Raw genomic sequence first — 12,903 nt, 5'->3', positions numbered from 1 at the left:
TTAAGGCTATGCATGGACTGTGATGTGCTGATAGTCATTAATGGAGATTGAAGATGATTGCTACATAATGAACCAGCCACGACCACCTGCTTTAGATAATTCCCTGACCTTCTGATTATGATTTGACACAAATTTGGACACAAACCACTTTCACCAAAAATGTTACTTTATATTTAAACACAATAAATGAATGAGACTCCAAAAAGTGCCTTTGGAATGAGGTGAATATGTTATCAAATGCAAAACATTACATTTAACCCAAAATCAAAGTAATGATACCATTAACTATCATAAATAAATGTCTTATTACTGTAATACATATATAAAAAAAGGTAACTTATTTGATCATCACTATATTTATACATTAATATTTGTTTTATTGCCATTAATTTGTTGTTTTTTAAAGGAATGTTTGGAAATGTAAACTGGTGTTTCTTACTCACACATTACAGACTTTTCCTATTTTGGCATCCATATCAAATTATGTTTATAAAAGCTAATAACATTTTATTTCAAGGACTAATTCTCACTATTAACCCTGTAAGGCCCACTGTTGTAATATTACAACATAATTTTTAGCTTGACCTTTTGTCTCTCTTTAAGACCACATTTACCCAATGCAATTAACACGTCTTTGACATTAAGTTACACAACCTGCAAATGCCCCTTGAAGCATCTTGTTTTTCTGGACTGGATAAATCAACATTCAAGTAAGTAAAATGCCCAGAATATTTTTTCTGTGATTAGTAATATGCCTACACTATGTAGACAGGTATTGTTGAATGCTGTGATCGTTTTAGATTTTGAGCTTGTTATGTCAGTGTTGTAACAAAATTACATGGATGAATTGTGCTTCACACCTGTCCCATATGAAAGGGGTCATCAGATGCTAAGTTCACGTTTACATGCTGTTTTAACATAAATGTGTGTTGGCAGTGTATGTACAAATCTACCCTATAATGATAAAAATCCATGCAGTGGTTTTAATTAATCTGTAAAAATAATATCCCCTTTTTCAAATCGAGCCATTCTCAGACGAGTCGACAGAGTTCGCTCCCACGATACATGACATGGGCGTTTTACCTCAGATCAGCTGTAACAGTCCGACCTCCATGTTTTGATGCCGGAGCAGGGATGTAAGTTAGACAAGAATTGAGCGATTGAGGTGTTGTGTTGCTGGATGTAATAATGAACATAGTGGTCGTCATTTACTCCCAACATCTGAGCCGCTGAAGATGCAGTGGATGGACCCTTTTCACAAGCCTGTGATGACGCATTTTAACGGTCATCATCATCATAAATCCTTTTTTATATTTTGATTTTTAAAAAAAAATGTATATGCATTTATAACACTATACTTTGTATTATACCACCTTTTCAAGTTACCAAAAAACTAGTTAACACTATGTGAGGGTGTTTCTAATGCCACGTCTGTGGGAGGGAGGGTAAATTTGACATTGTTCTCTCTTCTGACTGCCGATATCAGTCTCTCTCAATTTTTTTTCCTTTGAATTAAAGTTGTGAAAACACTATCGTGTAGTTTTTCTTTTGTTATTTGAGCAAATGGGAACGCAAAAAATATCTTTGTGGTACTCTCCCATTCACTGCTGTCGGATTTTACCCAATTATGACGACTTCCGCTATGAGAAACCCGGAAATGTGAAAAAGGTCCATTACGTTTGTTTGTGAAGGGAATGCGCCTCCCAATCTACATATATCCGTCTATGTTCGCGCAAATCATACGTGATCCAGCTTCACTTACAGCAGAAGTGTGTATAAGGTTTTTTTTTTATGAATCTTTGCAATCGTCTTTCCTAATAATGTGCTAGTTAGCAAGTTTAGCGGTTAATTTGAGAATTTTTAACTAAAGTATATTAGAGACTTTTCATTAAGACCCTAAAGAATCATATCAACTTGTGGGAAATGGGCATCCGATGACCCCTTTAAAAAAAAATACTAGTAGAAACATACTGTTTTTGATCATTCACAAGTTTTAAATGCCTTCTTTGTTACAATTTTGAGTTTCCATCAATATTTAATGATTATTAAATAAGTTGAATAAGTTATTTGGTTTCACTTTATTTTGATGGTCCCTTTAACATATTGTGTTGACTTTAAGTAACATTGTATGTCTCTCATTAGAGTGTTAATAGAGTATTAGTAGACTGGTAGGGTTAGGGTTAGATTAACTTGACATGTGCTTGCAAAGTTACTTATAGTCAGTAGAATGTCTGTTGGGAGACCATCACAATAAAGAGTTAGCAGATATTAAGCAGACAGTCTACTAATACTCCAATGAGAGTTAGTTGACATGTAGGTGCAGCGTTACTTATTGTCAACAGAATGTTCAAAAGGGACCATCAAAATAAAGTGTTACCAGTTATTTCCTCAAGAATGTTAAAGAATTTGTGTAGCAATATTTGAAACTATGTATCTCATCATTTATAAAATATACTTAACCAGTCCTTTTTTTCCCTGGGCTTTGCTTGTTTGCCCAAATATCTGCTGGCTGCGTGAGGGACAGGTGATAATGTTCTGGAATGTGGGGGTATCAGTGCTACCAGCATGATAAGTAAGGGCACAATACGCTATCCGACAGTAATGTGTGAATTCTGTGGAATGGCTGAATTCTTTACAATGTGTAAGTTTGATTGGGATTGATTTGCATTTAGCATAGAAAATAATCAGTGTTTTTTTTTTTTTTTTTTTGGAATGGCATCAGCCAGGAAAGACAGTCTCATCATATGTGTATGATTCCATTCATTTAGGTTCTGTAAATATAACCTGAGCATGTATTTTTATAATAAATTAATTTTTCATAAAAAAAATATGACTTATTGTGTGGTTATTATTGTATATGTTCATCTAGGCCACTGATATACGCTTACAGAAGCATTACACCCTGCAAATGAACCTTTAGATGTCCTCTACATTTGTTCAGATAGTGAGTAAAGACACTGAAATTCTGCTGCCCCAAGAGCCCAATGTTGCAATTTTCCTAAAATCTCACTAACATGTCAAAAATGTAAAAACATTTTTTTTTTTTTTTTTTCTACATTTGGGTCATTGAGGGTTAACCAGTATGCATATTACTAGCATATTGTCTGTTTATTAGTACTTATAAAACACATATCAAAGTCTTTTTCTGCATGACCATACTTTAGATCCTTTAATCCACCTAATACCTAAACTACCGTACTATTAATAAGCAGCAAAATGGGAGTTTATTGAGGCAAAAGTCGTAGTTAATAGTTAGTTAATAATGCAAATTGATCCCAAAACTAAAGTGTGACCCAAAAGAGATTTTATATACATACATTTTATATACAAAGCATATAAAGTGCAACTAAAGTGTTACACTGTTTCAAATAACCTTTAAATAAATAAAATCCCATCATCATTCAGCAAAACAGATATATTTATGCAAAATGAAACAATGTACTTATTCTGACCTGTGCTTACTAAAATATATAAAAGAAAAACTGAGCATACTAAATTTGACTATATCTTAAATGATTAAAAAGTTTTTGTTGACAGACGAGTAAAACCTAGTGGTTTGAAGGACAGAGGCAAAGATTGCTAAAGATTTAGGGCTGCACTGTGATCTTTAAATAGTGTCTTTTAATGTCATCTAATGATTCTTGCTCAGATTTATTTATTTATTTATTTATTTTCATACACACAATATATACAAAAAAATATATCTTTATTATCTTTTATGCAAAATATAATCCATGGGTTCTGCTTGAAGTCTTGTTTGCAGAGATAACATGACACATAATGCTGATGCATGGCACAATCCTGAAAAAAATCATATCTCCATTTTTATGTCTAATTGCAGATGCCATGGAGTGTAACTGGTGAAATACTAGAGTGGATGTGTTTTGTATAATAGCCCTTTGTGTCACTGCACTGCAGCTCTCAGTTGCGTCTATTGCATTCACATCAACTTCAGTCTACGCTATATGACACACTAACAATGCCACATTCACATTCTGTTTGCATACACATGCTATGCTAAAAAGTGAGAGGTTTTGGTGTTGCTAAAATGTTAGTTTTGACCTTCTAAGGTGGATCACGATTTCCAATTATAAGCTAGCTCTTTTTGCCAGAATATTTCATCAGAATAGTTTTCATTAAAAATGTACTTCACGGTGTTGTACTCGGGACCTTACCGGCTCTCTCAGTGCGAGACAAGACCAAATTTTCATTTTCTAGTCATGGATTGGAAAGCATGTGGACCTGGCTCGACTTGGACTGACTCAGATTCGGTCTAGAGTGCTACGGCACTGCGGGTATGTTTTATAGTCTATGTCGACTCACGCATATCATCCGCTTCGTATTATTGTGTATGTGGACCGGAGCGCACTGCAAAGGTTCATTTGACACTGACACAAAACCAGGCTTTGTTCATCCCGAAGGAAAGTATATTTACACTGTCTGAATCACTTAGACCCTCTTCTGGTCTAGTTCTTGATTCTGTCTCAACCATGTCAGATCTCGGCCCAGACTCAGACTTTGAATGAGCTGGTCTCCACTACAGTCTAAATATAATCTAAATTATAAGTCATAAGGTTACAAAAATTAAAACTAAAAATTTTACTAAAATTTTAATTGTAAAAGTAAAATAAAACATTTTTACAGTACAGACTATGTACTGGGCAAATTTATATAAACTTTATATAAATGTTGTTTTGATCACTGTAATTGTTGTTGTTTGTTTTTGTGTTACATGTTTGATTCTTGTGTAATAAGATCCCCTTGAAAACGAGATGATGCATCTCAAAGGGTTTATCCCAAAGAATAAAATTTATTGCAACTGTAAAATTAATTTATGTGTTCAGATACATGTCTTTTAGTCTGCAGAAGCCTGTTGTCTTAAACATCAGCCTTGTTTAATTATCATCGGTCCTTTGACTCCCTCGGCACCTACAGCTCAAAGTCTTGAGTCATGTTTCTAATTTTAACCCAGCCTCTGACCTCCTTTGTGTCCTGTAGGACCCAATAAATACTCAGAACGTGTCCAGATTGCCAAACCAGCGGGACCCTTCTGAAGAAGAAGTCACATACAAAATCTTACTGTCATCGTAGCATCTTGTAACTTGCGTTAGAGTTAATGTACAGTCAGCCAGTTATTATCGCAGAATAAACCCTGATCTGGTGCTTGTACCTCACAGATATGATCAGAGTTATAAGAATGGGTTGAGAAAACCAAACCAAACATATCCAACCAGGATTTAGTGGTTCCAGTACACTCCATCTAAACTTTCTCTGTGAACTCAAAATTTGATCCTGAGTGTGATTATTTCATGAACAGCCAGAGTGATGTATTACATTTGCACCAAATATCCTGTATCAAGACAGTGCCATTCCCTGTTGGCAAGAGTTAACATGAAATATTTCTTGGCTGCTAATGAAGAGATCATTATGAAGAATTAAAACACATTTACACAGCAACAGGAAACACCACTGCTGTTGCAAAAGCTTGAGATGAATGCTGAGAAAAATGAGGAAAATAGTGAAATAAAATATATAAAATATCTGTCAGTGTAAGTTAATTTATCTAGGTTCACAACAAGAAAACTTAATAGGCTTATTATACGATGTGTTAATTTAAAATATAAAAGTTTTTTTTTCTTGTTTTTTAAAGAAGTCTCTTCTGCTCACCAAGCCTGTATTTATTTGATCTAAAGAAGCAAAAAACAGTAAAACAGTGAAATATTTTTCTATTAGAATATGTGTTATAACGTAATTTATTTTTGTGATCAAAGCTAAAGTTTCAGCATCATTACTCCAGTTTTCAGTGTCACATGATCCTTCAGAAATTAATACTTAATTAAGTCTCAAGCGTGCTTTAAATTGATCAAAAGTGATGATAAAGACATTTATAATGTTACAAATAATATCTATTTCAGATAAATTCTGTTCTTCAGTTCTTCAACCCTTCCATTCATCAAAGAAACCTGAGGAAAAAAACAACTGTTTTCAACATTATTTATTTAAGCAAATCAGAATATTAGAATGATTTATGAATGATCATATGATTGGAGTAATGATGCTAAAAAAATAGCTCTGAAATCACAGGAATAAATTACATTTTAAAATACATTTAAATAGAGAACAGTTATTTTAAATAGTAAAAATATTTCAAAATGTTCCTGTTTTTGGTGTACCTTGGATCAAATAAATGCAGGCTTGGTGAGAAAAAGAGACAGAAAAAACATATATACATACATATATATATATATATATAGAGAGAGAGAGAGAGAGAGAGAGAGAGAGAAAACCAATCTTTTGACTTGTAGTGTATATAAAATAAAAAAGCTTAATATGATTAATATAATATAATAGTCAGCATATGAAGTGGATCAAAACCTTTCATCAAAAAACGATACCCATTCTTGTCTTAGGACAACTTGACTACATAATTTGTTTTGCGTATTTGGTGTAATGCAATGTGTTTATGCAGTTTGAGGTTCAAAAACACATTATTTTCCACATACTGTACAGTATTGTTTCTCCTCTCTGTCCCACCTTTCTGAAACATGTCGATTTTTACAAAGCTCATCGTTCTGAAAAGCGTGGTGTGCACTGATTAGCCAGCTATTCAGTGCATTGTGATTGGACAAATACCTTAAGCGTGTGATGGAAATGTTGTGTCCTTACCATGTTGTGATGGCGTGGCCTGGTGCAAAAATATGAAATATTTTTTTTAAATATTCTAATAGAAATCAGTTATTTTAAATAGCAAAAATATTTCACATTTTTTGTCACAAGACAAAAACAATAAAACCAATTATAAATGAGGCATTTGTTGCATCCAGTGAGGACATAATGACTGATTATAATGACTCGCACTGTCTTTTTATGCATTGCGTTGCATCGCACTGTGCCACGTAAACATAACACCACCGTCTGCATTTATGATCATAGAAATGACAAACAACAAGCACTACTCTACACTGCTCAAATCTTGCGATTGAATAGTCAGTACTAAATTCTTGAAATATGAAAACGTACTTACAGGCTGTGAGTCAGAAGCGCCAGACTGTCCTTGCAACGTTGGAATTGCCCCACTTTATAGTGTGCACAGCTGTAGGCTACTCTCCCAGGTTCAGGAAACAGTCCTGCATAAAATGCGCTACACACATTAGAATATTTACGTTGTACTGTTCTGGCCGAACAAAGTACGAACTAAACACACAGCGTCTCTACAACATGGTGGAAGCTGCAACGATACTACAGTGAGAATAAAAGTTACACCTTCTTTGTTTGCGTATACATTTGGGAGGTGTTATGCAAATCTTCCCACACCGTGATATGCAGGGACGTGTTTGAATGAGCCGTTTTAGGAAAGCGTGGCTGAGTCTTAACTTTTATAAAGAATATCTATTTGGGTTTGAGACTTTAATCTTTGCAGATCTTATATATGACACACAGCTGGTAACACTCCAAAGACAAAGGAAAACATGAAATCGCATCATATGACCCCTTTAATAAAAATACAGCTGTTCACTGTTAGCACAAGTTAGCTCAGGTCCACTAACTAACATTATTACAAATGAAAAGTTGAATCTATTATTGTATTAAAGCTTGGAATCAGCATTAACTAAGATTATTAAATGATTTATTAGTATTTTCGATTGTTAGTTTTTGTTAGCTAATGTAGTTAACTAATGTTAACAAATTGAACATTATGTAAAATCGTACCTACTGTAATTGGGTACCTAATTTAGTTACAGTTATTAGATGTTAAACAGAAGAAGATAAAGACTAAGAGAATTACCACTTACACCTAATAATAATAATAATAATAATAATAATAATAATAAACAGGGTCAAGAGTTATGAGTAATAGGGTATCCACAAGTTTCTGGGGGGCTCTACTGTAAAAAAGAACGTGGGTACAACTTCCAGTGAGGTGGCGGACATAGTATACCAGTGCTATTTGTGTGCTAATTAGTAAAGAGGCTAAGTGTTTTTTAGACCATTGTTTACTTTGTAAAGATGCACATCTTTATGAGAGATGTCATTATGTTCTTACATGCACAACATATGCTTTTCGAATTTGTGTTCCCACATCATTAGCAAGTTTGGATCGCTAAATCTTGAATGGCTGTCAACTAGTGAAATGACATTTGAACCGGGGCTTGTGTTAAAGGGCATGCCAGATAAAGCCTCGATTCGAGGCTTGTTAATGTAGAAATCCCTTTCGTAAAAGCCTCACTTTCTGTCCAGTCATGTGCGCGATTCACTTTGCGTGTCCTAATGTTCGACCCCCAGATCTGACTTTCCGAGTACGTTTTCATTGGGACCTATTTAATAATTACATTATTAAATACCCAGTCATACAAGTAATATGAAGAATACAAATTATTTCAGGAAAATTAAATATATGCCATATATATATGCAATATATGTGTACATTATTCTTCTATTACATCATATTGATATTCGTACTGACATTTAATGGCACTGTTCAGTGGGTACATTAATTTATCAGAGTCAGAAATTCAACAAACACACACACACACACACGGTTAGGCATTTATTTGTGCATATACCAATCTATGGAAATTGTGGTGAATGCTTATTCCGATGGAGCTTCAGTCTTTTGGCTGCTTTATTTTTTACTAACCACCAGATCGCGCTGTTTTCGACACTCTCGAGGCTTTGAATCTTTTCCCGAAACAGTCAGAGGAAAGTCTTGGTGCTTCACGAGGCTTCATTTGCTCATCACTCCTGTCAACTGTTGAATGAATGAGTGTCACGTCCAGTTTGTTTACTTTGAACCAGAAGACGCTCCCACTTTTGACGCAAGGCCTGGGGCGTAGGAAACTTGTGAATATGTCAAACGGCACATGACCAAATCCGGAAAAAAAGGTCTTATCGCTTCTACTTATCTGAGAATGCATTAATAGCCGTATTAAATAATAGTGATATCGATAGACTTTTAAAGCAATTCGTTAAATTAGCTAGCTATTTTTATTGTTGACCTTTTATTCAATTGTTATATATAAATGTTAGTGAAAAAGATTAAAAAAAAAAAAAAAAAAAAAACTTTCATGTATCAATCCATGACCTATATATATCAGACCTGTTTAGCAGAATACGAAAGTCCGTTGCGCACAACCCCCATTTCACGTTTTTGATTGCTGTAGCACCCCTATTGGCCGATAGGGGCGAATTCTTGGATCTGATCAGCAAGCAAGTTTCAAGTCTCTAGGCCTTACGGTTCGGTCTGCCCGATCAGTTTTAGGGTATAATAATAATAATAATGATAAATACAATCCTTACAGTCACAACAGGATTTCAATTACAAGTATTTCTCTGTGCAGTGTGCTTTAATCTGAAGCATTAGAGAAACAGGGAGTGATGACATCAAGTATGTCACCGTGCTAACAGCTGATTATATTAATATTTCTTTCTACAGAGTTTAAATGGGGACGGACACTGGTAAAAGTTGACCCCTTTGGGGTGAAACTAATGTAAAATGTACTTGACTAATCACCTAAACTGGCTCTGTGGTCAAGATCCGAGATCTTGTCTCACCCAGAGGGGATTTATATTGCAATAATGACTGTAATTTGTTTTGCTTACTTCATGACTATACTTACTTGTAATATTGTAATATGTGATATTACACTGTATTGTCGTAAGAAAGTGCCAGGTGAAACAAGAGACATTGTTTCCTGTGTCAATGATCAAACTGGATAGTGACACTTAAAGACAAAGTCCATAAAGACACAAAGTTTAACTAAATACTCTACAATCAAACGAGTAACATGGTTGTTTGGTATTGTCTTAAGTATTATTGAGTACTATGTAAATAACATAGCAGATGGTAATCATTTAGTACCATGTTACATATCAAAGTGCCCTGCCATTATCATTAGATCCCATTACTACCTTTGTACGGACCTGCTGTTTGTCCCTTTAAAGCAGGTGACATGATCATTGTACAGTTCGCTGCTCAGCAGAGTGATGTATGTTGCGCAGTCCAAGTCACCTCTAAATGCAACATTTCTATGCAGGTTCAATCTCGGAAATGCACTACGGTGCTTCCTCATGCCGTCATAAACTTTTATCGGGTTGTGCTGTAACTGAAAATTGCACTGGTTTGGAGTATGCATTTGCATGCTTATGAGCTGCTGTGCCTGACTCGGGATGCCGGCCAAGCATTGCGTTAACAAGACACTGAAGATCATATAACTGTGTATTCCTCAGGAGACCATATGACAGCTTTAATCTTTTCAAATTAGATTGCATTGGACATGTGAGTAAACGTGGAAGAGAACAGCGGGCCTGAGAGAAAATCAGTCACTAAATATATAGAGGACATGATGGTGCAGTTTTTAAAGCTGTTGGGTACCCAAGCAAACCCCGCATTTAACTGTTATAGCAAATTAAAGAGAAAAGTAAAATCACATAGTCATACCTTGCGATTCATTCTCAACGATCACAAAATGAGATTTCCACTCTTCAGTAAACACGTCATTAATCTTTGCCAAGGATCAACATTTCCCCTACGGTAAAATACTGCAACTCATCCAGTTACAAACAGAGATTTCCTGAAAGATTGCCAAAGATTTGTCTTTAAAAATCAAGCATCATTATTATTCATAATGATGCAAGAAAAAGGCATGCAAATGTAAACACAGCTGATTTTGTGTACTGAATGCAGTTATTTAGCTCATTAGCACAGATTGGCTGCATTGAAATTGAGAGCCGAGGTACAATGTACACATGTGCAAATCAATCACTGGCACTAAACCTGCAGCTGAGAGACCCCCTCACCCCCACCCACAAGGGCTTGCACAGATCCCCAGTCCACTGCAAATTAAGCATCGCCTCGGTCAACGGTGCATTTAATGCTTGCTAACTCAATAGTCCAGTTCTGTAAATGCATGTCAAGCTCAGAAGGCAGGTGATGTCCACTTGTCAAAGTCACCAGATGATGTTGTTGACATCCTTTGGTCGGAATATTCGGAGTTCATTGATGGGTTTGTGAGTTTTAATTATGATTATGCAAGAGGAAGACTACGGCTCGCATTACTGTTCATTTGAGAATAAAGTAGATATGATTGCTTGAGGCATAGTTCCTTTTTCATTTTACTGTGTGCTTTGCCACACACACTGAATTTTAATGAGGATCTTTCCCAGCATCTCCAAGGCATGAGTTTTGATTACACGCATCTCTTTTGTAATTTCAAACTTCGATGGAACCATGCTCTCGCTCAAACATGCCAATCTGACAACAATTCGCACAGTTTCCCCGAGAAAGAAAAGCAAACAAAAACCAAGAACGACAGCTCACATTAGCCTGACATCCCCAATGGAGGATTGCATTGATCCTTTCAGAGGTTAAATCTGTTGAATTAGATGGCACCTTACCTATGTCTGAAGCATGCGGCAGCCGGTTTCAGCCCAACCAATCATGCCCTCCTATTTGGGCAGCTCCTGCTGGCAGTTGCACAGGTGGAGGTTCACAGAGAGCTCTTTCCCATTCACCCAGGTCATTGCAGCTGGCCCCGGTGTCTTCTTGAGCAGACAGGGGGATGGGCAGCCGCTCGGACCTCTCACATCTCCGGTGGATCCCTGCGGTGTGCGTTCGCTCTCAGCGACTGCTGGATGCAACTTTCCCCCGTATTCTCCACCTCGCTGGGTTTGCATGCATTTCCCTTCCTTTTGTGAGATCCGACGAGTGTGACTGAGATGCAGGGAGGGATAGAGCGTGAACGCAGGAGAGGAGGAGAGAATGGGAGGGAGAGAAAGAGAGAGAGAGAGAGAGAGAGAGAGAGAGAGGGAGGGTGCAGGAGAGAGATGCTTCATTTATTGGCATAAATCAGGAGGGGAGAGAAGAGGAGGATCTGTGGAGAGACACAGCACATGTCAGTCACGTCCACATTAGAGCGCGTGTGCACGTCCCAAGAGATGCTCTTTGGACGTGTGTGATTATGGGTAATGTTGCTTTGATATCACTGCATGCTGGGTTTCCCTGTCTGTCCTTGTGCTGTGACACTGCTTGTACTAACAAAACTCATATATATGTGCCAAGACTGGACGATCAATCACGTACATGAGCTCGCAGGGAATGCACTGAAGCAAAGAGGCTGTATGCGTCTCCCCAGGAGAAAATTTACATTAAAGACTTCCGCAGGGAATATGGGATGGATGTGAGCTATCCTGCGGGCTGCTCTTTGAAAACCTCCTGGGAGAGGACAGAAGGAACACTGGATTGCTAATCAAATAACCCAGCAAAGTAGCATCATTAAATACCCAAACCAGTGCAGGATTACGAAGTGAAGATGCTCTCTGAGCAAGGTAATATGGGGTTTCCCGTTTGGTGAAACGAGTATTGAATGAGATGACGATTGATTTTATCTATTGGGAATTGATTAGATTGTTAATAGAGTTATGAAGGTCTTCAGAAACACCAACAGCACCTTTTGAGGAAGTTTTTTATATGGGACATGGAAGCTGAAGGTCAAGTTCACCCTTAACAACATTTGAGTGCATCTCAGTGTTGATATTTGTTTTTCAAATCACTTCTCTTTCAAATCTATTTTTTTTTGTTATAGATGTAATTTGCAATCCAGTCCCATGGTTTCTAAAATGTGCCTGTGGTGTAATGTTTGCAAAATGATTCTAGAGTATGTCGCTTCTTGCACGTTTGGTGGCAATTTCAAAATGAAACTACCAGTGAATGGTGCTGAAGGTGTATTTCAAATGGATCAAAAAGACTGCAGCATTTGTTTTATCTTGGTTAACTTACCTTAACCCTCTGGGGTAGAAAAACGCGCCGGCGCGGTTTGTGGCAGTTTTTCTGATAACGCCAAAATGAACTGCAATTACTCCGTCATCTTTGATCGTACAGAAAAGAGCAATACATCAGTCGAATCT

At 36.6% G+C, this 12,903-nt stretch overlaps 1 protein-coding gene across 2 annotated transcripts in view; it reads right to left on the bottom strand.

The window, feature by feature from the left end:
- frmpd3 (FERM and PDZ domain containing 3) overlaps positions 1-11,710 on the bottom strand; it is a 157,299-nt gene extending 145,589 nt beyond the window's left edge. For both annotated transcript variants that reach the window (XR_007829103.1, XM_051128156.1), the window contains exon 1: positions 11,395-11,710. The gene's annotated coding sequence lies outside the window, so the exon portion shown is untranslated. The remainder of the gene's footprint in view (positions 1-11,394) is intronic.
- Positions 11,711-12,903: the final 1,193 nt, after the last annotated feature.

The sequence above is a fragment of the Labeo rohita genome, chromosome 14 (assembly GCF_022985175.1).
Source record: "Labeo rohita strain BAU-BD-2019 chromosome 14, IGBB_LRoh.1.0, whole genome shotgun sequence".
NCBI classification, from domain to species: Eukaryota; Metazoa; Chordata; class Actinopteri; order Cypriniformes; family Cyprinidae; genus Labeo; species Labeo rohita.
The sequence above is the reverse complement of the archived record's forward strand: the minus strand, read 5'-3'. Positions and strand labels throughout refer to the sequence as shown.